At 39.6% G+C, this 27700-nt stretch overlaps 2 long non-coding RNA genes across 2 annotated transcripts in view; one reads left to right on the top strand and one right to left on the bottom strand.

Moving 5' to 3' along the window:
• Window positions 1-27700, top strand: part of LOC116579650 — a 165190-nt gene that overhangs the window by 6890 nt on the left and 130600 nt on the right. The window contains exons 2-5 of the long non-coding RNA XR_004281363.1: window positions 8845-8942; window positions 11215-11297; window positions 16137-17203; window positions 19014-19219. This is a non-coding gene — a long non-coding RNA (uncharacterized LOC116579650). The remainder of the gene's footprint in view (window positions 1-8844; window positions 8943-11214; window positions 11298-16136; window positions 17204-19013; window positions 19220-27700) is intronic.
• LOC116579651 overlaps window positions 1-27700 on the bottom strand; it is a 56348-nt gene that overhangs the window by 24495 nt on the left and 4153 nt on the right. Inside the window, exon 2 of the long non-coding RNA XR_004281364.1 lies at window positions 16196-16411. This is a non-coding gene — a long non-coding RNA (uncharacterized LOC116579651). The remainder of the gene's footprint in view (window positions 1-16195; window positions 16412-27700) is intronic.

Here is a 27700-nt window from a genome sequence, read left to right as displayed (position 1 = left end):
CCTGGGGTGGATATTTATGTGTCTAACCCCTGTACACGCATAGCATGGGTATTTTTAATGCATTAGGCACACCAAGTACTTTTCATTGTCTAAAGCTTGCTCTGATTTTTTTTTTTAATTCTTTGAAGAGGAAGAAATCAGAAAACACCCAAAGATGCACCTACTTCTCTATTTAAGGTCCCATTCCGCCACTTTCAGAGCTCACAGAAATCTTGGCTATAGAAATGTAAAATGTCACAGCAGAGAGCAGACTTGAATTCCATGATATCTTGGAGAAGTTACAGCTATCTAAATATTCTCACCATAGTATAGAAGAAAAAAAAAACCACATATATAGTACTTTAATAGAAAGAAGCTTGACTTTGAATCCTGTGTCATTGTTTATTAATAGATACTGTCATTTTTTATAACTCTCCATCACTTCTTATCTTTGTGATGTGCGGTAGTAAATATTGGAAATATTAAGAGCAAAAATAATGAAAATGGCTATTTATTCATCACTTACTATGGGTCAGGTCCTTCTTAGTACGTTATATATATTGTGTAACCCCAGAACCCCCTTATGGAGAGGGACTTCTTGTGTTCTTGCTTTCCGGATTAGGAAGTTGAAGTTTAAAGCAGTGCTATGCTTACTGTCACTTAGAGAAGCAGTGGCAAGTTCCTGGTGGAACCCCGATGTGTTTGCTATCTGAGTCCATACTGCTCACTTTGTACCTACATTTCCCAAGCCTCAATCCATCCAACCAAAAGATGGAGATGTAATGTGTAAATAGAAGGATGGAAGAAAATGAACAAAACTAAAGAGCTGAGATCCGTGTTTGGGACATAAGACAACTTAAGTACTACGAGGTCACATTTCATTTTGGATATTGCTGCAAGTGACAGAAGACCTAAATATGATTGACAAAGCAAATAAAGGCTTAATTTTCTCATATAACAAAAAGTTCCAGGGTTAAACGTCTTCCAGAGTTAGTTCAACAGTGCAATCAAGTGAGAGCTGACATCTGTATGATTTGTTTGGTGTGGTGTTATGTTTGCAAAGTAGATGCTGCCCCTACAGGTGTCATGTCTCCTTTCAGAGATGGCAGAAAAAGGGAGAGGGACACCAGCTTCTTCCCTCTCTCTTATCAGGAAGGCAGGTCATTGGTCTTTATCCTGTGGGTTCATGGCCACTTCTCACTGCTAAGGGGGCTGGGGAAATGCATCTAGATTGCTTTTGCTTATCATACTTTAGATTTTTCTGGTGTCTGTTGTTGGGGACAGAAGGACAAACAGGTTTGGTGATGCCTTTTTATTTTTTTCAGTGAAGCATTAATTGTTCGTCGTCTCAACCTTTCCTGCTTTTCAAATTTCACCCAATACTAGGTTATTGTCAGCTGGGAAAATATTCTGAACTGTGTGTCTAGGTTAGACAGGATCCAGATAGGAAACCGAGCTCCTCTAGCCGAACCGATACTCAGGATGAAAGTGAGACAAAATGGCAGTGAAACTTGGCTGTTTGAGCGTCCATATTTCAAAATGTGAACTCGATAAACCATGAGATGGTAAAGAGCACAGTAATAATTCATAGACTATCTATTAGATATGTGGGACCTGAGAATGTGACAGATGAGGGCATGGAGGGAGGTCATCACGTCCTTTTCAACTTTATTAAAACATGGTGTGAGTAGTTTTAATTGTATTCTGCAGGCACTTGCTGAACGTGCAGTGTAAAAAGCCGGGTGAGTTCTCCCACGTGGAGTGGGAAGGGATATTTGTATTTTGTTCTGTGGACGGGACTACCTGGCGTCCAATTGTGTGAACACTGCTGCTCTGAAGTTGCATCAGAGAATTCGCAGTAGCATACACTTAGCTTTGTACTTGAAACACAAATTAATAAAATGTAATTTCTTCCTACAAGATGCTTATAAAGGTGGGGGGATAATTTTGCTGAACTACAAGACAGAAGATGAATATGATAAAGGAGCATAATAATGGCTCAAAAGTGCTTATTCAGTCTCTCGTATGATTAATTCTAAGGCTTTACAGGGGAAACGTTATTTTTAACTAGAGAAGATTAGCATACTTGGCAAGCAGAAAATAATGAGGGAAGGTGTGGAGTGGGGAGGATACAGGATATACTGAATGAAGTAGAACAGTATGGCTTGAATTCAGGATATATAAGGCATAAGAGAAAAGTTAATTTGGAATCTGAAATTGGGAAGCGATAAATGTCTTGCTAACTTTAAAAATAATGGGGTGTGTGTGTGTATGTGTGTGTCCTGACTATGGTAGTTACAAAGGTTTTATTATTTGAGGTGAGGCTGGCCATCATCATCATTGTGGTTTTTTGAGATGTAAATTAGTCATTATGAAAGATACATTGGAGAGCTAAGAGTTTAGAGGAAGGATGACTGGTGGATGTTAGTAAAATCACACAGGCAATTGAAATAGGACAGATTAGAATGCCCAATAAACTGAGGTTTAAGGTACAAAATCTCTCCCTTATATTTTTAATAAGAAAATTGAAGGAAAAAAAAGACTGTGTAGGAGGACCTAACTTCATACAATGGAATAGCTTTGAATTCCTACTGTGTGCAAGGCCTCATGTTATTAACCATTAAAATGGGATCTGTGTCGTTCAACTTCTTCACATGACGGATGGGGATAACAAGTATCTGAATGACTCCTAGTGCTAGCCGAGTAGTTTACATTAGACTAACCTTCTAGCAGACTGCAATTATAACTCTAAGCCAATGCAAGATAGTAGTATTTGAGTGCAGTAGAGAATGACCAAATGCAGTTAGGAACTGTCTTTGAAAAAAAGAGAAATGCTCTGAGTATGATTGTTTCTACCAATTACGTTTTGCATGGGATCAAGACCTGGAGAAGAAAACCACAGTCTTACTGGTTTGCAGTCAGAGAGATGGCATTTAAGGCTTCTTGTGTTACTAGGATGTGAAGTGAGAAATCCCAGAAAGCAGGAAGCCATAGGATAGAAACCCCCAAATCCTTATCCTTACTCTTGTACTTTGCCTGTAGAGAGGAGATAGATGCCTAGGTTGTGAAAAACAGCAGAAAGCCTAAAAGAACTAAGTAGGAGTTTTAGCTTCTACTCATCTCAGGGAGACAGTCATAAATAATATCTTCTAATATAATTAAAAAGAATAGATATGCATAGAAATAGGAAAATGTGACCCAAAATCAAGAAAAAAAATAGTGCATGACTCATGGCCAGATAACTCAGGTACTGTAATCAATAGACAAGAACTTTAAGATACATACTATAAATATATTTTCAAGAACTCAAAGGGAATTATGGCCATAAGGAGGGATTAGAACAATTTGAGCAGAGTATTACATACACTAAAGTAAAATTAAGTAATTTTAAATCTTAAAAGTAAGTATATGAAATGGAGCATTGTTTGGATGACCTTAAGAATATGCTGAAGATAGCAGAAGAATGGGGGAGTGAATTTGTAGCTCTAACAAAGAAATGATCTATTCTGAAGAACAGAGAGAAGCAAGATGAAAGAAATGTACACCTCAGTGACTCACGGGACACATCAAGTGATACAACATATGTGTAATCTGAGCCCTAGAGGAGGAGGAAAGAATGGGACAAAAAGTGTTTGAGGGAAATAATCACTAAACTTCAAAAATTTGATGAAAAACAGAGACCTATAAATCCATTATGCTTAGCAAACACCAAACAAGATGAATACAAAGCAAAGCTCAACTAAGCACATGATAGTCAAAATGCTAAGAACTGAAGATGTAGAAGAACTGGTAAAAGCAACAAAAGAAAGTCACCTGGGTGGCTCAGTCAGTTAAGTGTCTGCCTTCAGCTCATGTCATGATCCCCAGGTCCTGGGTTCTCTGCTCAGCAGGGAGTCTGCTTTTCCTTCTCCCTCTGCCCCCCTGCCACTCTGCCTGCTTCTGTGCACTCTCTCCTTGAAATAAATCTTATTTTTTTTAAATAAACATAAAAATGATGCTTTACATTGGGGGGGGACAAAAATGCAAATGATGACTGATTTCTCATCAAAAGAAGCCTGAAGGCCATGTGACATTTTAAAATTACTTAAAGAGGCGTGCCTGGGTAGCTCAGTAAAGAGAGAAGTTAACCACAATCTGACTCTTGATTTCAGCTCAGGTCTTGAACTCAGGGTCAGGAGTTCAAATCCTGTGTTGGGCTCCATGATGGGCATGGAGCGTATATAAAATAATAATAATAAAGATAATAAAAATTTAAAAATAATAAAAATAAAAAGTCTTCAAGCAAGTAACAGTCAATCTGAATTTCACATAAACCAATGATGTCCCTCAAAAATCACAGTGAAATAAAGACATTTTCAGATAAAGGAAAGAGATAAAACTTATTGCACTTAGATCAGCACCACAAGAAATGCTAGGCCCTTAAATAAAAGTGACAGGGGATAGAAGCTAATAACTCTAGGTAGGAATGAACAGCACCAGAAATTATAAATATGTGGGAAAATATATTTTTTATTCTCTTAATTTTTTGAAAGAAATAGAAATGTTTAAACAAGGTAATACCATCTTACCAAGATCATAATGCATTTGGAATAAAAATGTGACAATCTACAAATGATAGGGGATAAATGGAATTCTGCTGTCTCAGTGTCTGCATTTTATATGAAGAGCAGACTGTGGTGAAAGGAAAACACTGTAACTCCTAGAGGAGACTTTATCAAGCAAATTTCCATGACAGAATTAAACAGAACAGAAAATATAGGGACTGTCTACTCAGCTACCCCAGAGGTAGTCCTTCATTGCTCTCGTTCTAGAGTCAAGATGCATTAATTCATTCTAGTTAGTGGATATTTGGGGCCTTCACTTTCTCATGGAAACACATTTGAGAAGGGTTTTGCACAAAAGAAAGACCAAAAACTGTCAATGTCATCGATAAAAGAAGAGCTATAGATTCTATGGATACTAAAAAGATAATAAAGTTAATATTACAAACATTTTAATGCTGATAAATTGGAAAACCCAAAATATTACATATTTAATATAAAAGCCAGATCTTACCCAACTGATACCAAAAAATGAAACAGGAAATGTGAACACACTCATGTATTAAATAATTTGAATTTATTCCAAAAAACCTTCAGATACACATATGCACACACAAGCATACCCCAAACAGAGATGGTTTCTGTGGTTAACTTCTCTCAGATGTTGAAACAGGAAAGAGCACCTGAGCCTATAAACTCTCCTTCAGGAATTGGAGGAGGAGAGAAGATCCGCCAGTTTGATTCATGAGGCCAGAAATCCTCTGATATCAAAGACATTACAAGAAAAGAAAATTACAGACTACTATCTCTTATAAACAGAGCCGCAAACTTCCTGATGAAAAATATTAGCAATTTGAGTCCAGGAATATAGCAAAAGGATAATGTAGGATGAAAAGTAGAGTTTATCTCTGGAATGCAATTTTGATCCAACATTAAAAAAAATCAATGTATTTACCATTTTAACAGACTAAAGGAGAATTTTTTCTCAAATCACCGTATCTGCCCCAGGAGAGAAGTTTTTTGTTTGTTTGTTTGTTTGTTTTTCAAAACAGTTAGTAACCTGGCATCTCAGTAGGTTGGGTGTCAGGTCATGATCTCAGGGTCGTGGGACCCAACCCCACTTTCGACTCCACGCTGGGCATGGAACCTTCTTGGAATGCCCTCTCCCCCTCTCCCTCTGCCCCTCCCCTATTCATACACTGTCTTTCGCTCTCTCTTAAAAAAAAATTTAGTAGCCTATTTATGGTTTAGGTTAAGAATCCTGTTGTGAAAAATGGCTATATCTAATTAATCTTGTATTTTTAACTTTAAAGCAGTGCTGTCTTTGTCAATGCCAAGACCTGGCACCAAGACAGTGTTGGGCTTAAATTGAAGGTAATTTAAGTCATAGATTATGATAAGATGGAGCAACTATTTTAATTAGAAGGTTTTGGGGGGGAAAAAAACTGCCATAAGTTTATGCTAGTTCTCTTGAAAATACTCTTGTAGTCTTCCGTGTTTTGGGAATCATGGGGGATCGGAGACAACTCGGTCATAGGTTTTGTTGATCATTTCACAAGTTTGTCTCAAAAGACATTAATTTTTCTACCTATTAGAGCAACTCATTGAGGGTTCTCAATTTTAATTTCCAAAGTATCATTTGGAAATTGTGCGGGTGTGTGTGTGTGTGTGTGTGTGTCTGTCTGTCTGTCTTTCTGTCTGGTTGGAAAGGATTTGCCTGTTAATGGGAAAAAAAACAGGAAAATTAGTAATTTGGAGCCATACAAATATGATTGAATTTGCCAATCACCATATACTCACAGAAGCTGTGTTTGCTTTTTTGAAAGATTTGATGCACTGTTGTAGTATGTACTCTGCTTTTTGGTTTGAGAATTAGTAAATTCAAGGTGAGATGGCTCATTGATACCAGGCGCTAGGGAGCTCTCCTCTGCCCTAACTTCTGCGTCATTGCTATTTTGCCCATTCTCTTCATTCACCAGAGATCTATTCTGGATTGCATTTAATATGGACTTAGAACAAAACATAAGCATTATGTACCAAATTTAATTGTAGCATAAAATATATTTTTAAATGGTGCCATAAGATAGACTTCTTATAAATATAAACTTCTAGCAAACATTTTTACTTGGACTGGAACAGAAGAAAATTATTAAACCAATTTCCTATTCATGAGCAACATAGAAATGGTGTATGAAGGGCACCTGCGTGGCTCAGTCATTGGGCGTCTGCCTTCTGCTCAAGTCATGGTCCCGGGGTCCTGGGATCGAGTCCTGCATCGGGCTCCCTGCTCCGTGGGAAGCCTGCTTCTCCCTCTCCCACTACCCCCGTTTGTGTTCCTTCTCTCACTGTCTCTCTCTCTCTCAAATAAATAAATAAAATCTTAAAAAAAAAAAAAAAGAAGGAGAAAAGAAATGATGTATGAATTCAAGATGCAAAGATTAATTAAACAACAAGTATAGCTTCAGGGCATTTTACAGGTTACAGAAGCCAACATTGTGCTTTTATTATTTTTTTTATTGTTTCTTCCTACAGCAGATTATTGTATTTCTTGAAGTTAAATTGTAATTCTAAAACTTGGATCTGTCCAGTACAAAGAAGTTGCCTTTTGAGTATATTCTATCACTTTTTTCCTTTGAAGAAAATCCTGCAGAATTATTCATTTTTTTAAAAACATAAGTCTAATGATGTTATTTCTTTTTAAAAGAGTTTTCAATATCTCTTCATCTTCTAGCATATAAAATCCAAATTCCTTAACACTGTACTATATGCCTGTCATGAACTGCCCCTCCACTCCATTTTCATCTATTTTTTCTTTCCACCATTACTCAGCATACACATGTACCTCTCTTGCTAAATTCTCTACAGTTTCTCAAACGTCCTGCCTCTAATATTTTGCTTATGCTGTCATCTCTGCCTGGAATACTCTTACCTTCTTAACTAATTAATTTGCTAATACTTAAATATGTTGCTCAAATGTTTCTTTCCCTAAATACCCCGGGCCGGATAAATCACTTCTTCTGTGACTCTGCAATGGCTTCTGTCTGACACTCTTAGACATATGTTACATTGTAATATATTTACATAAGTGATTATTCCATTTGATCACAGATTGGCAAACTGAATTGGCCCTTGGCTTGTTTTTGTAAATAAAGTTGTATCGATGCACAGCAACATCCATTCATTTACATATTGTCTTTGGCTGCTTTCATGTTACAGTGGTAACACTGAGTAGTTTTGGCCAAGAATAAATGATCCACTAAGCCAAAAATATTTATTATCCAGGCTTTGACAGAAAATACTTGTCAACCCCATAACTAGACTAAAACCTTCAGGAGAGCAAGGACAGAGATTTATTCACATTTGAGTCCTTGACATTTTGCCTTGTGCTTTCCACCTTTCTTAATTATTTGCTCAACCAACTCCAGAGAAGTATATTACAGTGGTTAAGAGTATATTCTCCGAGGTCCAGATCTGAGTTCTACTCTTTCCACATTCTATGTGTGAGACCTAACATAAGTTACACCATTCACCTCTGCCTCTGTTTTCTATAAAATAAGGATAATAATAATGCCTTTCTCATATGGCTCGTGTGAGGATTAAATCTCGTGATACACCACTAGCCCTTCATTTACTAACCGACATGTATAAAGTCCTCAGTACGAACTGTTGTACTATGATCGCACATCATTCATAACGTGCTGTATGTGGGGCTTTACAAATTAATGTAAGGACTCTGAGCCTCATTTTCTTCCCATAAAGTGGAAGAGGTAGCTTACCAAGTTCCTTTAGATTTTTATAACTTTATGATTGCAAGAGTTATAGAGTTCTATAACTTTATATATTTCTATAACTTTATGATTGAACTTTATGGTGCTCAGTGCTGCACTGGGCTTCTTCAGGGCTGGTAGGAAACTTAGAAATGGCATCGACTTGGGGCAAGAGGAGTAGTCGATTCAACCTCAGAGTTACCTTCGGACCTGAAGAGAGTCACCACTTAGAAAACAGGGTCATACTTTATGAGATGAAGGCTTTATGGTCCCAGCTCAACTGAAGCAGGACCAGAGGGCCATCTGTGACCCTGGAAGCCTTCCAACCAGACAAAAATAAGTTACCACAGAAATTTCTGAGAAGCTTTTAGGTGAGTCGTGCTGATGAGATTGTAAATCTAGAGTCAGTTTTGATTAATTTTTACTCTACAGAGTAATTCTGTTTTCAAGATGTATTTTCTCAACAAACTGATAAGTTGTGCAGAGAGATTTTTATTTAAAAATGTAAGTGTAAAATTTAAAACATTAAAAAGCGACCTCACATTTGTATTTTACAGTGTTTTGGGACAATTTTCGTCTTCAGCTTTCAAGAGTCAAGGAAGATATATAACCTTAGATCCAGGACCTTTTGAGGAATGGACAAAATATGACAGAGGTACAAAGAACAAAAAACAAACAAACATGCTCCAAAACCTCTGAGAAATTGTGTTGTCAATCAAATACAGAGACCTGATATTTAACTCAAACCAATAGTAGACTCCTTTCTCTTGGTAACAGAGAGGTCCTTGTATGCTGAACATGACAGGGAGCCCTAAAAACATATTTCTAAAAGGTCATTTCGCATAAAGACAGTCATTGTCTGTGGGGAGGACCAACAAAGCTTATCCACGTAAATACAGACCCTTAAATAGGAAGGGTTGATGTGGGAGGAACATAGGAAAATATTTTGGAGGAGATTTCTTTGTAAGATTGAGACTATCTGGGTGAAATACCTTTCTCTGGTCGCTTCCAATGTTGATCACTCATAGTCCAGTTCCCACAAAATAACCTGTTGGCTTTTTGCTGTCTGTGTCTACCTTCACCACAGTCAGGTTTAATTTTTAAAATCAGAAACTGTACTTCATACATAAAACACATTGTTTCCCCTTGAGGTTTGCTCGTTGATTGATAAAGAAACAATGAAAGCCGTACCTCTGGAGATCTCTAATTTTACTTTTTTGTAACTGCATTCCTTTTGGTGTCACTTACCAACACCTGTTAGCAAGAGACCGTCACAGGCATTTCCGAGATTTATAAGAATTTTCTGAGTACTTTAATTAAAGAGAAATGAATGAGGTGGATAACTTGAGGAACATGTAGAACTTTATAAATTAGAAATGAACAAACACTACTGCATCATTTGGTGCTCCACTGTTGGCAGATAATAATTACATGTTTTGTCTGTTATTTTTTTTAAGGGCTGTGAATTTCAAACGATAACACTGCTCTCACCTCGATGTGAGAAATTGAGTCTGTATAATCAGCTCAAGTTATTCCTGCTTTCCCTGTATCCCATTATTTAAAGCATACTTTTTTTCAGTAGTTAATTATTATATATTATCTTCCCTATAATTATTTTTTCTTTTTCTGCCTCGCTTATTTTTAGATGTCACAATTGCACTTAGTTGAATACTAGATAAAAATACATCGAGTCATTGCGATCTTGCCTCATTACTCTGCCCTTGCAGAGCTCTGAGTCATTTTTTGGTAAACTCCTCGGAACTCCTTCCGATCTGTCTTTGTCCCTGTGTCACTTCAGCGAGCTAAATAAAAAGCCAGGAGCAACCTTGGCAAATAAAGGCAAGAACTTAACTGGCCTGGAACGGAGGACTAATTCACAGAAGCCCTTCTTAGTCGCATACATTTGTTAGGAAGCGCCTTTGCTGGTGTCTTTCTGTCTTCAAGGCCTCGGAGGCTGGCTTTTTAAATTCCCTGGCCGTGCCACCGTGGGTGATATGCCTTATTTGCAGTAGGCTTGGCCATAAGTGTTCCTAATAGAGTCAGAACCAGAAGGTTCTCTCCATTTCTGGGCTCTACCTGGTGCCCAGCTCTGTTCAGTGATTTTATCCTGCAGCATAATTTTGTATATCTTGATCACCTGTCTGCACCCACTGCCTAGAACGGGACCTGCCATATCCCTGCTGTAGAGATACAGAATAATGACAAAGAGTAAGAGAAGGTGATCTTTTCCAACAGGAACGTGACAGATTATTGTTACGTTAGTCAGGGTCCAGTAAGGAGACTGAAGTCACATCAGTTATTTTAATAGAGGAAAAAATGATTTAAAGGATTATTAACTAGATATAACAAATTGTTTCCTAGGCAGCTGAGAAAGCCGACAGAGAAGACTGAGACTTTCAAGGTAGAAACTTTAGAGAGCAGCTGTCACCACTCACACTGAGTTTGAATTATTAAAACTAAAGCTTGGATGACAGCATTGTGGGGCTGACACAGAGTCCTCGGAGGAGGGGTCATTCTCAGCTGGTGCTGAGGTCTCTGATCGCGTTGGAGGAGTCCCAGGAGACTGGGATTCTGGGCTTTGAGGCCAGCTGTTACTCCTTGGTGCAGGTGTCCCTGAGGGGGAGGCTGTGATGAAGCAGGGCCTGTAGGAGAATGCCGCTTTCAGGCTTTATTCAGATGCTGCTGTAGGAATGAACGGTTGCTGCCAGGGTCAAGCAGCAAGGCCAGGGTCAAGCTGACATGACAAGAAGGAGACAGGCACACCAAAGGAAATGACAGGAGACAACCAGAAGGGATTGGGCTCCTCCTTTCTCCTCCGTCCTTGGGATCTCCCTGCTGCTGGCAAAGCCAACAGAGAAGAGCTGGCTGGGGGCAAAGGGGCTTTGCAGAGTCCCGGCCCACTAAAGGTTATTATTCTCATTTTACAGACAAGATACTAAGCCAGAGAGAAGTTAAAGAACCTGTTCGTGTCCATAGTATTCCAAGTTCACACAGTTCTGAGAGAAAAAGGGTAAGAACCCAAATGAGCGCCATTTTCCAGTAAGTCATAGAACACAGTCTGGCAGTTATGGAAAAGATACTGTAAATACTACATTTCTTAAGTTATAAATATTATATGTATTACAGATACATATATAGAAACTAGAGGAAGGTTTTCAGGCACCTTCGTAAAGCTCCAAAGAAAATGTTTGTCCTCATTTGGAAACTTTTGAAAGAGTTTTTTTTTTTAACCTCTTGCCCACATCGAGTTGCAAAAATAATTTTCTCCGAAGAAATAACAAATCAGATTATTCTGTTTATGAAAGAATTCCACACACTTCTTATTTTTTATTTTATTTTGTATTCTTTTCAGACAATATGCTCTCCTCGGATGGGTCTATATTTTCTTTTAGGACCCTGTTTTGAAACCATCATAATTACTTTGTTTAAGAAAAATTATTAAACTCAGAAACAGGACAGTAATTTTGTGGCTTCTGCTGTCACTAACAGAGCTATGAATCTGTCACCAGGTGCTTATAATTGTAAAATATCCCCTTTGTGTTAAAACAGAGTATACACGAAATTGCACAGAAGCAATTTTCTGTTACTAAATAAATTTTGTTTATATTGATTCGGCCATTTTTAGGACTCTCTGTAGTCTATGCTGTTGATTAATATCTTCTGGTAAAGAATATTTGCTAGTTTGGAAATCAGAGGGAGTTGAGAGAGAGTAGTGTTCAGTGGCAGTTTATTCTAGAACCCAAGAAGAGAGTCCTTTTAGGTCCATGGGTAACGCAAGTTAGGGCTTTCTTTCATTTTAATATTAATTTATTTTAATATTTTAATATTAGTTGTGATGATTCTCATTAACACAGCAACTAACAGCAGCCATGTGTGAAATCCAGCTCTATAAAAATCTCCATTATGAAAAAGATCGTTTATGGTAGATTTGGTGATGATCTAGAGTTATGTGCCTTAAGATTGTATCAATAATTCAAATGCTCTTAAAGAACAGATAACAATGATAAATGGGCTTTTAAAAGCAGTATTCAAGTTACACCCATTTCAAGAGATTTCCTTGTCTCGGGATGACAGAGTACAGTAGTCGATGTTTACAAAATATTAGTGAACATTATTTTTAAAATATGTGAATCAATCATTCCTGTAACAAGAGTTCATTAATTCAGTTCTCTGTTTCCAGCATTGGTAAACACTGGGGAGTGCAAAAGATGTCCAAGACAGTGACTGTCCTCAGAGGGATCGCAATTAATCATGGAGACAGTGTTTTTACCCAGAAAACAAGTTGAGAAGAATTTAGAGCACTAATTAATGACAGTTGACTCTTCATAGTAACCAGGGAAATAACCCAAGCGAGGGGATTAAGCTGGAAGTGAAAATCTATTTCTTACTGTTTTGGTTGGGAGGCTCTACAGTGAGTGAGGGTCCTTCCAGTCTTCACCCAAATCTCTCTCCTTCCAGAGTGACTTCCTGACTAACTGTCCAAGCATTCCTGTCCCTTCCATCTGCCTGCCTCCGTGAGATCATGTGAGAGGTCCGTTTTGACCCCCACTACAGTCATTTTAATGCCCTAGCGTAGACATTATCCTCCTGTATTGAAGTTTCTGCTATCTTTTCTGTCTTTGAGGGCATGGACAGAATCTGTCTTGCACCTATGGTGTCCCTACACTTGATCTTAGCCAAAAGGCCGAGAACCTATGGTGTCCCTGAGCCTCACATAGCCCCTGTTCAGGGATGGACTGGATGACTGGTCAGGAATAATCCTGCCTCCATGGGCCATTCTGTGTCCACTTTATGTACTATTCTGGTTGCTCGAGATGTTTGCAACCCATGTCCAAACTTTGGCAAGAGAACCAGCTGCTTAGGCAGTTCGGTGAGAATCAAGTGTAACCTGCACCTTCAAGGTTGACCGTTCTCAAAAATGGAAACTGGACTGCTCACACATCATCATCACATCTTCTTTCCGTCTCTTGCAGAGGTCCTGGTCATTGTATGGAAGGAATGGAAGTCATGCATGGGTGGGTGTGGGTGAGGGCAGGGCAAGTCCAGTTCTGGTTGAGACCCACCCATGGGCTGTGTCAAAGATGTTTGGCTTGGTAGCATCAAACACCATCTTGCTCACCTGGGAGGGAATTTTACAACTCCTGATCTTGGGCCAAGCTTGGTTGGTATAGGAAGTGAGACCCCAGTCAGATGCAGGAAGATAATGAGCTCTTCCCATGCATTTCCTGGGGATCTGCAAGGCCCACTGGGTTTTCCTGAATGCCCAGAACTCTTTCCCCTGGACTGAATAACATCTGGTGCTGTCCCTGGATGTCCACTGGGGCCCACACACTGACGGCAGTGCTTGCACTGCTCTTCCTCCCTGCTCTGGCCAGAAGAGATATTCTGGAAGAGCCTTGAGTTATCTGAAAGCATGAATCCAACCTCTTCTCCCTGGATGTGGCTCCTAGTGACTTCCTTTCTGCTCCCCTGCAATTTTTTTTTTTCCCTGAAGATTTTATTTACTTGTGTGACAGTGAGAGACACAGTGAGAGAGGGAACACAAGCAGGGGGAGTGGGAGAGAGCAAAGCAGGCTTCCTGCCAAGCAGGGAGCCCAATGCTGGGCTTGGTCCCAGGACCCTGGGATCATGATCTGAGCCGAAGGCAGATGCTCAACAACTGAGCCACCCGGGTGCCCCTCCCCTGTAATTTTTAAATATTTAGATATTATATAGGATTTAGATACATAATAATTGATTAAAATCAATGTGAGAGAAGAAATGCCATTATCAACAATCCAAAAGATACCAGTTATATCTTGTGATATCTGAAGTGACCATTCACACTGAAGCACAGAGAATGGGAGACGAGCCAGTGTATCCTCTCAAACATGGGCCTTAGCCAAGGTCCTTCCATTTGCCAGTTATTTCCTACTTTGTAGGTAAAATAATAATGTTATGGATTAATTATGGATTAAATTAAAAATCTAAGCATGGATGTGGCCTTACCTACCAGGCTTTTTGAGAGCTTTGCCATTTGGCAGCAGTTGAACATGAGGGATCAGAGATTTTTATTTGATTAAGGAAAAAGTAGGAAAATCCATTATTGCATGCATTACCCATTATCTATGAAGTGGATATGCCATAAATATCCTGAACCACTGGGGTGATATTTGAAAAATCGGATGTATTTTTAATCAGTTACAAGCCAATTCATAGCTAGTGATTTAGACTAAGAAATACTAGTATAGGAACACAGCATTTTGTATTATTATTTAAAATCTTGTCAATTTGCATTAGCAAAACATGCCTGCATATTTACAAATAAAGGGACAAAATTGAAGTGAATATAATCTGTAGATTGTGGGTTTAGATTAACGGAGCAAAAAACAATCCAAAAGCTTTAAAGAAACCAAAATACCTTGTTCCTTCACTGAGGACTTATATCCTTAATCTTGGTTCAGATGGAATTTTTATACGGGTGCTAAACAGCACTGAAAATAGGATTTTTAATGGCAAGACTCAGAGGCTCTTAACTGCATAATATGGTGAACAGTGCTATAACTTAACACTTACAGGGCTTTTGTACGTTTTGGAATAGTTTGTTTAAAACTGTTCTAATATGTTTATAGCCCCTTTTCTATTAAACCTGATTTAAACAGTGCCTTATCAAGTTTTTACCCTATAAACAGGGTGGAAATTCTTATTTTGTGTATTTCTTTAGCTGAAACCCATAAATCAGATACCCACCATGCAACCGCAGAGTTGTATTGGATTTATAATAAACTTTAGAAGGCCTGAGTCACTGCAGACTAATGGCGAAACACCATTCCTGGTGTTATTCAAGTACAAAATAAAGGGAAAAGGAAGTGGGGGAGAAGCAGAGAGAACCAGAGAGTAAATGGAGAGTTACAGTCTTAAACCACGGCTCCTGCTTTGGAATCCCTTGTGGTGAACCTTTCTACAGCACATGGTGCTTTTTTCCCTGATACCTTTGGATGTAGTCGTCCTGGACCAAATCGGAGGCCAGTTTCATTCTTGAAAGGTTAGAGTTCAGAGAACTTTCTGCCTGTTGGCTTGTTTTACTGTTAAAGACCCTACATATTTAATGTCACAAACCACGATTAATAAGTCATCAGCTTTGAAGCTTAGTAGTTCTTAGAGAGATTATGTTGGCAGTTAATAAAGGGATTATATTAAAGCACATTTAATGACTGCCTGAAAGGCTTTCTCTGCAGATTCAGCCAACCCCATAGGCACTGTAAAAATAAATAATAGGGAAAATTACATAATCACACACTCAAGATGGTCAAAACAGGAAGCAGAGCTGATGTCTCTGAATTCACTTATCTTTTATAATGACGTAAATTAAATTATCAGAATAAACTATGGCCAGTATCTATTAGACTATGTTCCAGTAAATTAGATTGAATTCAAATACTGGGATTGATGTCCACGATGAGTAATGACTTCAGTGACTGTGTTTTCCTAAAAAAAATTGGGATACCAGTTCTGTAAAATATACTGGGAAAAACAAGACAAACTATTTTAACTTGGGACAATCATGGCATCCTGGGGATTCCTTTCTGTATTTTTTCAGATTCTCCAAATACAGCTTAAGCCAGCTTACCCCAATGTGTGTGTACGGAGATTAGACCGGAGGTCTGAGAACCTGAAATGGGAAGAAAACGTCAGGGATGCCTCTGATGGGCGCAGTGCACACTTACGTTTGGGTTGATGCCATTTTAGCATCTTGGGGTCTTGTCCTTCCCCAACTGTCACGGCTTTATCCTTGTCCCCCCCCCACCCCACTCCCACCTCGTGTGTTGTGCCCTACTTTTTCAGCTCCTGGCTTCTCCTCATCTTTTAGATCTCCGCTTAAATGGGACGGCTTTGTTGAGTCTTGCTTTCAAGCAAAGTGCAGCTTACCTGGTGAAAGGACAAGGGCCTCCGAGATTTATCAGCTCGGCAGCGTCATCCAGGACCCAGATCTGCCCATCTTTCTGCTCCCCTGTCCTCGGCACACGGCTAGGCACAGCCCTGCCACCTCACCACTGGACGTTGTCCACTCTAGTTTCAAGCATCACAGGTGTTCAAGGTGACATTCCCCAAAGACAAAGGAGCACGTATGGCTCCGTGACGTTTCTGGGTTAGGAGAGAAAAAAACACTTCCAGGAAGGTGCCCCTGCAGGTGTCGGTGTTATGTCTCATTGGCTGCAGTTGTGTCTCGGGTCCAGCCCAGAATGACTCAATGTCAGGGGGGTAAAATGATTATGATTGGCTTACAGTCATTCATGTTTACCTCCTGGGGCTGAGCACTTCCCCACAGTGCATGAAAATGGGAGCACCTGAACTAAAGTAGGCAAGGAAAGTGGGGGAGGCCACCAGCATCCCTCCCACGCTTGTCCTGGGCAAAGCTTAGGTGTGGAGTCACCTCCTCCCCGGCACCCCCCACTTCCTCCTCTCCTGGCACCAGGAATCATCTGTACTTATTTTGTTAATTTGATTATTGCTTTTTTTTTTTTTTTAAACTTCCTGAAACTCTGTAAGAGTAGGGACTGTTGTATCCTTGGTACTAAGCACAATGGAGATGAGTAGTAAGTATTTTTACTAATAATACAAAAAAGGAATTATATAATTCACAGTGTCATCAAACATTAATCTCTCTATTGGGAAGAAATGAAACCTTCCCTAAAAAGAGCTTCTTTTTTTTTTCCAGCTTATAAAAGAAACATGATGTAATAATACCCCAATGAGGGTACATTGTTCCCAAAGTCTTGAATCACTGGATACGGCTGATCTGAAATTCACTGAACAACTGTGCCTTAGTCAGGCTCCTGGCGGGAGGCAAACAGCTCAGCATGCTCTGAGTGAATTGAAGGGGTTTGGATGGAGAGCCCCGGTGTAGGGCGAAGCAAAAAGCAAGGGATGGGAACGGTGAGTCACAGCTGAAATCTGTTCACCGTGCCAAGGCCCGAGGGCCATGAAGAAGCAGCTGGTCTGGGTCTGCATTAGCGCTCTAGCAGTGACAAGAGGACTCCTTGATGGGGGCGAACTCTGGGCAGAGAGCCACAGCCAAAGGACGATGGCCTGGCAGGAGGGAGCCAGGAGAATGTCCCAGGCTCCCTCTCTTCTTCCCTTCAAATGATCGGAACCAGGCTGGAAGCCAGAGGGGAAGGTCTATTCCATACACACACACACACACACTCATACCATATATGCGGTGTATGTGATACGTGTGTGTATGTGTGTATACATACACACACCAGATTTGTGGTGCATATACATACATATACACGGAGGACCATATATGGTACGTATATATACGACAGAATACCATCTATACATAGTGTATATATATACACACTAGATACAGTATCCCATATATATAGTATAGTGTATATATAGTTCCTTGGGTTTCCTTTGGTTTCTACATAGATACGTAAATTTAAATATATATCTGGAAAGAGTTCCCAGCTCAGTTTTCCTATTTTTCCACTCAAAATCCATTATTGTCCTTTGTTTGTTGTGCCTCCCTTAATTAAAAAACAAACAAAAAAAACCCTCACACTTACATCTCCAGTGAGAGGGAAACACAAAGTCCCCATCAACTACTGTATTATTTCAAGGGAAATTAATGTAGTCATACTCTAACCTGGAAGCTGAATTGTGAAATTGAATTCCTACCGGTATTCATTACATAAGGTAGCAAGAGACTGTGGGAGAAAGAAATCATTCATTGACACAAAACACAGAGGCTCTGGACCCTGCTTCTGTCATGCTAATTACACGAATAAGCGTAGTTTCCTTCTTTCCCTAACAATTTCCCGTTCTTCTTGTGTGCTGACAGCACCTACAGCTTAATTCATATGAAATTTAAGTCTTAAGTGGTCTTTGCTTTGTTGCTTGGCTGCGGGTCTGAGGACCATTGAGGTCTGAGGACCAAGATGCCACAGTCATGTCCTGTCCCTTCCAGGGCATACTTAGCGGCGGCTGAGCATGTCCCATATCTTAGACCCTGTTACTAAGCCACTGGCCTGTTCGCTCACAATTTCCCTTGAGAATTTCTCCTGTTAACCTCATTGGATATAGATGCCCATTGATTAAAGAATTAATCAGTCATGCAGACCGTTAATACCATTCCAGGTGTTCAAGTCAATTTATGGAACCCCAAATCCCAAAAGAGTGCATGCATTTAAGTAAATTTAGTCGAGATTTCATCTGATACTCTTCATCCTTAGCTTCCGATGGTGACAGAGGGAGGTGGAGATTCTGAGTTCTCAGCTCGAAGTATGCTTCCCCTAATGCCGTTATCCCGAGTGTCAGAATCCCATCTCTTCCCTGCCTCAGCACTAGAGACCCGCAGGTGCCATATGGAACTCCGTAGGGGAGACAGGGTTGACCATTACTTTGAGTGAAGTCAGGGCTTCACATCCACCTTTCCCCTCCCATCCATCCCCTAGGCAGCCAGGAATAGTTAGTCCTCCCGACAGTCTTGGTTAACGTTATTGCTGCTTTGGTAACCTCGCCCAGATCTCTCCCCACGCCTGACCTGCCTCCCACAGTACCCCCAGCTGGAGCCAGGAGAGAGTCAGGGAGGCCACAGCACACCCCAGACTTGCAAGGCTCCTCTTCCCCTTCCAGGAGCAGGTGTCTGTGTTGATGCCATGCAGGAGCCATCCTATCCTGTTATCCTGTTTTGAAGGTATGCTTCGGGGTCCACCTCTAGTCATCGTTATTCTAACAGGGGTTCCTGTAGGAAACAGTTGTCACAACCAAGAGAGTCGGTGGAAGAGAGTTTAATGATGAACTGTTGCATCACCAAGAGGCTGGTAACTGCTGAAAGCTGTTAGCTCAGTCGGGCTTGAAGGACGGTGGAGAGGAGGCTGTTCCGGGGACGAGAGAAGCTGTAGCAGAGGGAGAACACCCGCACGATGGGAGCGTTCGATGCAGGTAAGAGCGTCAGCCCCAGGCGGCCTGGTCCTCTGGCAGGGAGAGGGCAGGGATTGAAATATCTTGACTTGATCCTCCTCCCACGGTTGGTGTTCCCGTGTCTCTCACTGGCAGCCAGAGCATAAGAAAGCCTCGGAATTGTAGCCTGTAGATTTTAGCCCAGGAGGACATAGAGCAGAGCGGAAAGGAAAGACAGGAGAGGTGAAATGTACTCAGAGCCGCTTGTCTCTTCTTTCTCGAGAGTAAAAGAGGACCAGGGATGGATGATACAATTCTTTTACATGGTTCTGAGAGGACTGTATTTGTAAGAACAAGTTAAGTGCCCTATCGGGATGACTTTGTAATTATTTATCTCATTATTTTTCTAAAAGCCCTACGGGGAAATGAAATCAGCAAATTAAAAAGACTCTGTTTCTTAAGGTTTTTATAAAGTCTTCTTTTTGATTATTGTAGATCTGTTGAGATTCTGAAACAATGAATTTGGAAATCCTTGTTCAAAACGCACTGTGTCAAATGACACGTTCGGTAACGGTAATTCTCACGGGCAAAATCTGTAAAAAGGCATTTCAGTCCTTAATGGATTTAACAGGGTAGACAAAAGAAAAGGCAGAAAACGTAGAAATGAGACCTAGAGGGGTCGCGTGCCAAGACTAGCATTTGGGGGCCAGTGATCTGGTTTGTGAATCCCGGTGTTGCCAATTGCTAGCTACGTAAATTGGAGAAATTACTTAAATTTCAAGGCACAATCAACTCATCTACAAAATGGCAATAAAATAATAATCCACTTTATTAGAGAATATGAACTAAAGTAAACACATTAGGAAGCGTCTAGCTTAACACCTGCCATATGGTGGGACCTGAATTGTAGCAAATCTTTCCCTCTTGCTGCTTTTCATATTTTCTGAGCTGCCTCAAAAACCGTTGGGAGCTAGTAGGGAAGTCTGTTTCTGGAAACTAGATGAGGTATAATATAAGCAATACATATTTTCTCTCAATGCCCTGTCCTCCAGAGCGGAATGGAAGGAAAGGGAGAAAGAAGGAATGTGTCTCCATCTTATTATATAAGAAGACATTCGGAGCAAGAGGACTTACTAGTTTATTAGTTCTCATTCCCGCTGCATCGTTGGCAACCAGAGACTCAGAATTAATAATAAGGAAATAACGCTTGGGTGGGAGAGCTTTGGAACACATTATAAAGGAGACATAGCCATTTTTCATGCAGACATGTGGTAATGTTCCCTTGCTAGCAGTTACATTTAAACTTGGTACCAAGTGAATGGGGAACATAAAATTTTGATGTTAGATTACAAAGGACTCTAGTGACACATTTTAATTGCCTTTTTTTTTTTTTCGAGACAACATTTCTAGATGTGGAGATGAGCCAGAGAGCCAGAGCGAGATTGCTATATATGCTGTCATTATTTGTTTAGTTCATAGGAGACTTGGCAAATTTTGGTAGATTGGTACATTTTGTTCCTTGTCTAAGCTTTTCTCCAAGTCTTTATGACCTTGTTTTTTTTTTAAATATTTTAATTATTCATATGAGAGAGAAAGAGAGTGAGAGAGAGCATGAACAGGGAGAGGAGGGGCAGAGGGAGAAGGAGAAGCAGGCTCTCTGCTGAGCAGGGAGCCCAATGCGGGGCTTGATCCCAAGACCCTTGGATCATGACCTGAGCTGAAGGCAGATGCTTAACTGCTGAGCCACCCAGGAACCCCAATGACCTTATGAATTATAAGCATCATGTAGGTATTTCTATGATACCAAATCTTGATTATATTAGAATTCCACCAGAGTAGAAATACTTTCCAACCTAAGTCTATTAGACAGAATGCTAAATACAATTCATCCCATTTAAACTTCTTGCTCAGTATCTATTATCATACTTTCAAAATAGCATATTGAAATTTTTCGTTATTTTGTTCACACTCATTATGTATTTGTTGAAAACTTTCTCCTCACTTAGGTGCTCTAAGTAATACAGAGAAAAATAGGGTATTGTCTCAAGAATGTTTAAATGTATGGGGCGCCTGGGTGGCTCAGTGGGTTAAGCCTCTGCCCTCAGCTCAGGTCAGGATCCCAGGGTCTTGGGATCAAGCCCCTCACTGGGCTCTCTGCTCAGCAGGGAGCCTGCTTCCTCCTCTCTCTGACTGCCTCTCTGAGATCTCTGTCTGTCAAATAAATAAATAAAATCTTTTAAAAAAATGTTTAAATGTAGTAGCTTATTTAAATCTGTATGGACTACGCATCTCACATATGTCTTTCATTGAAAAACTAAAAGGGGATATTTAGTTTAACCTAATTAATTGATAAAGGAAAAGCTGTTATAATCATATTGTATGATAAATATTTTCCACCCTTTCGTAATTCCTTCCTGAGGAGGAATGTACTGAGCTTTCAGTTGGTATATTTAGATTGCTACATATCGTTCAATAAATTCATGCCATGTCTCAGGTGTAAAGGAAGGACATTCATTGGAACATTTCCTGTGATTGGTATGGATTGAGACCTGTTTAACAGCCTCGATGAATATTTCATTTTAGAATATGAATAAGAATTTTATTATACAATATAGAATATAGATTTTCTGGTGTAGATCATTGCTCTTTTTTTTTTCTTTTTTTTTTTTTTTTTTTTGAGAGAGAGAGAGAGAGAGATGAGCGAGTGAACACCCAGGCTCACTCAAGAGCAGTTGGGGAGGGACAATGGGAAGGAACAGGCTGAGGAAGAGGGAGGGAGAGAATCTTAAGCAGGCTCCACGCCCATCGTGGAGCCTGATGCGTGGCTTGATCTCACCACCCTCAGATCATGACCTGAGCTGAAATCAAGTCAGATATTCAACAGACTGAGTCACCCAGGAGCCCCAGAGATCATTGCTTTTTTTGATCCACAAGTTTGTTCTTATCATATTATGGAAGCGTGAGTTACAAGTATAATTAAATATGTTAATTGGGACATTGGTGCATATCTCAGGGGACATACATGAACACGCTTTTTATTTTTATTTTTTTCTCAGGCAGGGGGCAGGTTTTATACAGCCTGTTCACAGGTAACATGGAGTAGATAGTAAATGTCTCTGATGCTCTCGAGTGATACTCCAGCAAAAGCTAAAATAAGCATTTTCAATTACATATATTAAAAACAGTGTCACATTCAGTATGAAATCCCACATTGAAAACAATCTTTTAGAACCCTCAAGCCATTTTTTCCATCTTTTTAATTTTGTGCTTCTTTTTAGAAGTCTGATGACATCTTAATTTTTAATCTATTTGAAGACTGAAGTTCTGGCCTTATGGATACTTTGGAAATTTTCTTTTTTGAAAATTTTTGAAAACATTAGAAAACCTGCCTTTTGTGGTTTATTGTGCCAGGTTTTGGTAAGTCATGTCAATATGGAAATTCATATTTCCACTGGGGAAATTGGTTGAATTAAAAAAAAAATTCTTGCACTAATTTTTTTCATTTTATCCTTCTGGAAATCCTTGTATTTGGATCTGGGCTTCTTGAATAGCTTTGTTAGTTTTCTTACCTTTTCTCTGCAATTTCCCTTCCCTTTGATGGTGTTTTTGTTTTTGTTTTCCTGTCTTCATGGAGAGTCCCTTAAGTTTGTCTTTCAAACTTTCTTTTCAGTTTTTCATCACTGTAATCACAGTGCAATTTCCAAGGGCTCTTTGGAATGCTCTGAATGTTCTTTTTTTATAGTCTCCTGTTCTTGTTTCATTAGTAAAGTATCTTTTCAAGGTATTACGGGTATCCCTAATGCATTTTAAAAAATCTGCTTAGAGCACTGATTTCTTTTTGTTCCTTTGTTTGGTTTTGTGTCTGTTATCGTGGAAGCTTAACCTCAATGCCTCTGGTCTTGCTTGTTCACTCATATTTACGAGAAAGTCACTGAAAAACTTTTAGATGCTGAAGAGTAGGGGTAGCTTAGACTGCCCTCTGGTGGCTCTCATTCTGTGGCGATCCACTAGAGCTATGTCATGAAGAACCTCCACCTGTCTGCACCTTGGCTTGGTGTATCCCCCATGAGGCTGGACATTCTAAGGCTGATGACCTAAATTTGTTCAATACATGGAATCTGACTTTTCCACAGAGACTTTTATCTAATCCCTGTGTAAATCAGAGCCCTAGTGCCTCTCCAGAGTGCAAAGGAGGTTGGAGACAGCCAGATTCATGGGGTTCTGGAGGAAATCTGGTGCCTCTAACCAATCTTCTGTTTCTAATGCTTCTTTACACCCCAGCTTCCAGATGTTACTGACATTTGTCTTGTGTTAGCTTTGTGAGATCTGAAGTACAAACTAGTCTTTTGGGCTTTGTGGCTTCAAAACAACAGCGTATTATTTTTTGCAATTCTCTGAACAAGCTGTGTGTCCTTCTACCAATTTTGCACATACACCTGGAAGGTTGATAGGGAGGGGCTTAGCTAGACTAACAGAGCTGGAGTCTGTTCCTCTGTCTCCAAGTTGTCTTCTTTCCTTCAAGACTAAACTAGTCTTCCTCATAAGGCAGACAACCTCCTTCCAAGGGGATCCCAACATCCCAGCATTTATGAAGCCTCTGTTTATTTTACATTTGCTGCATCCCATTGGCCAGGGAAGTCACATGACCATGCTGAGAGTGAGTGGGAGCCATTAGGGTAACAATGTACCACGGTGATTGCAGGGTCAGTGTAACTGTTCCTGTTACTCCTCAGCCTCCCCAAAGCTTCATGGTTTCCAGTTTTAGTGGTTATGCCGTTTTCAGTGAGTTCAGTATGTGTACAATGTTTTCTCATGGTGATTTAATGTTTATTTTAATATCAATGAATAGTATTAAACAGCTTTTTATATACTTGCATTAGTTTTTTATTGGTGATATAACGCATTACAATAAATGTGGTGTCTGAAACAACACACATTTACTGTCTTACCACTTTGGACGTCAGAAGTCCTAAAATCAAGGTGTCAGCAGGGCTGTGTTTCTTCTGGAGGCTCTAGGAGAGAAGCTGTGCCTTTGACTTTCCAACTTCTGGAAGTTGACTGCATCCCATCCATCCTCAAAGCCAACTGCACAATATCTTTTAGGATCTCTCTCTCTCCTTCTGATCTCTGATTCCATCACCTCATTACTTTCTTTGATTCTGACTCTTCTTCTTCCATCTTTTAAGGTTCCTTGTGATTACACTGCACCCAATCAGATAATACCTAGGATAATTTCCCTCTATTAGAGCCTTAATTTAATCATATCTTCAAAGTCCCTTTGTTGTGCAAGGATAAAGTTTCTAGGGAATCACAGGTTCTAGGGATTATGGCATACACATCTTTGGGAATGGGGCATTATTCAACCTACCACGCTGCTTTTGCCTTATCATCCTCTTTTATAAATAATGTTTGCTGGAGTGCTTGAGTGGCTCCATCAGTTAGGCTTCTGACTCTTGATTTTTGGCTTGGGTCATGATCTCAGGGTTATGAGATCAAGTCCCACATTGGGCTCTAGGCTGGATACAGAGCCTGCTTAGGATTATCTCTCTGTTTGCATACACCCACACTCTCTCTCAAAAAAAAAGTGTTTGCTTTTGTGCATTTAAATTATAGTAATTTTGAAAATATTTAGTTTCACAGACCATATTTTTAATTATGTATTTTTGAGTCCCTTGTTGAAACTAGAAAACTTAATGTAAATTTAGGGTATATAATAACTCAGTAAAAGGGGAAAAAACCCAATGACAAAATAAATAATTATTCTAACTTTGAAAGTATTTGTTGGATCTTGATTTCAACCAACTTGCCAACATTTTATCTACGGCTTCCTACCTTAAATAGCCTGAAAGTATAGTCAGTGGAATTGTATGTTCCCTCCATTCATCAGTGCATGAGTTTATTTCTCCCAGCAGAAATAGCATAAGTGGTTACAGAGTAGGGATGGAGTGACCTGGATCTGTCTTGGTCTTTTTTCCTGGAGAAGGGGATCAATGATTGATTACCGACTGAATTAAAGAATGACTAAAACTACTGGTGTTATTTTCTGCTTCACCGCCTTGGGGTGTGTGTGTGTGTGTGTGTGTGTGTGTTGTTTGCTTTAAATATTCAGCTCTCTTCTCCTCCCTGCTAAGCAAATATTCTGCCTTAATCTTTTAACTGTCTTACCAATTCATGCCATACTGATCCCTTACCTCTCAATTTCTGCTACATATTTTCCCATTGTATATAAACTTTTTCATGGGACTCAAATATCTATTTGTGAAACAAATTTTAATTTCCTTGAGAACAGAATTTATCCTCTTTCTGGAACTCATATTTTAACTAGTACTATTTCTTAGCCCTCTGTTAGGAGCTCAACATTTATTGAATCTGTTTATCTAAATCTATCTACCTACCTCCTGTCATCTATCCTTGTCTTTCTCTTTCTCTCTCTCTTTTTAGGGAATGATATATTTTTGCTGTAAGTAATAAAGTTTTGAATTAATTTTGTATTTGGCAAGGGTCATCAAAATTAATGAAAGGACCATGGCTTTTTGATAATTTCATTGGAAATGCTTTATGATAATTTTAGTGGTGAAATGGTTCAAAGGAAAGTGGTTTGGTTTTGCACTGATATCCACACTCTTGACATACACAGTCTTCTATGGGAAGGCATCAACTAGTCTGAGCAGAATGTCCTGAGTGTTGCCAGTACATAATTTGCATTAATGTATGAAAATCCTCTAATGATCACATTTGTATCAAGCTGCTTGGGATTTGTGGAAAACCACGAGGCAGACAGAGAAGGGAGCAATGACAGATGGGTAGAGAGTCTCAGTTATTGGAAAGGAGCATCTTTTCTCATGAATGTCATTTTCCATTTAATTTCATGTTGTCATTCAAAGACCCTAATGCATCAGTTGAAAGAAAAGCCTTGTAGGGAATGACATTTGGGAGAGAGCCAACATGGGACACAACCCGAGGCTGCAAATGCCGGTCTGGTTTTGGCAGCCAGGAGAACAACTGTTTGGCATCAAATTACTTGGTGGGAAGCCTCTAGAATCAGCAAAGGATTAAAAATAGAAGGATGGAATGGGTTTCTATGGCTTCAGAGAGAGAGAATTCAATTCCCCTGGCTGCAGGAATAAATCTGCAATGCCAGAACCTTCCTTAGAGTTTATATGCCTCGGTGTTGAATGACAACCAGGGATGGCCACAGTAAAAGGAGTAGTTAATTCTGCTCTGAATCACTCTGCCAGTCATGCTCCATGACCTTGCATATTATTTAATTAAACTGTATCCGAATTGGCTCATAGCATAATAATGCTGTTCCTCCCTCATAGGACACATTTCAAGGCTATTTAACTGAAGATGTGGGACGGATCATCTTGATAGGACTTCCACAGAGCACGAGCCTCAGTCTAGACTTGATCTGATGCAAAAGTTTTGGTTTGCTTCCTACACCTTTGGCATATTTTTCAGAGTATTCTCTTTTGTGACCAGAAATACATTTCTCCATTACAAAGCCAAGAGCATTATTCTCTTTACCTTGTTCTTCTGAGAGTACAGCTGGTAATTGCCAATGAATCATAGATCCATGCTTCTCAGAATTTAATTTGCAGAGGAATCGCCTGGGATCTTGTAAAAAGACGGATTCTGATTCAAGAAGTCTGTTGTGAGAGGCTCTTTCATTATTTAAAAAAATTTTAAACACAAGCTGGTTTGGCATCAGCTGCCCAGTTTCCCAACCCACTTCTCGTGGTTAAGTAGTCGCTCCACTGTCTACTGCCCTAATTTAGCATGGCTACGGCTATGGGGGTGATTCCTCTTGCACCACAATTTGGCTGTCTCTTGGTGTCCAAACGGATTAGATTATTTGGTTGAGAGGGAGAACATGGTAGACAGTTTAATCAAATTCTGAGTATGTTGTCCACCCCCAGAATGTGATTCATAACAGTCCTGGCATATGATCTGGCTTTAGTCATTTTATGACACCATCCTTTTCCTGTTCTCAGAATGAGAGCCTGCTTCAATTTCTGTCCCCTAACCTTGCTATGCCAGAAAACAGGATTTGTGCATTTGTTCATTTCCAAATGGACCATTAGTAATAGGGCCCCATCTCCTACTGACTGAACTGCTTTGCCTGATTTAATGAGACTAAATTTGATAATATCCCCAAATAAATTATTTTTACCATCCACAATTAATGATCAGCACAAGGTGATTAGTGTTGCTCTCCTGTGATAGTGTCTGTATTATGAAATTATAGGTCAGAATTTGTACTCTTTCCTGATTTCCTAAGGTTTGATGATCACATGCAGAATTTAAACAAATTCACCACCTGGATATAATTAACACCATTTTACATGGGACATCCTTCAATTTTGTAAAGATAGATTCATAATAGTATATGCTATTAGTCAGTACACTACAACAGTCAATATGTTCCAGTATAATATGAAAATTCTAATCTTCCATAAAGTAGGTTTCTGTAGTTGTCTTCCCTTTAAGATTGTATCAAAATCTGGTAAGATGTTGAACGAA

This window comes from Mustela erminea, chromosome 19 (assembly GCF_009829155.1).
Source record: "Mustela erminea isolate mMusErm1 chromosome 19, mMusErm1.Pri, whole genome shotgun sequence".
Lineage (NCBI taxonomy): Eukaryota > Metazoa > Chordata > Mammalia > Carnivora > Mustelidae > Mustela > Mustela erminea.
Note: the sequence above shows the minus strand (reverse complement) of the source record. Positions and strands in the feature narration are given on the sequence as shown.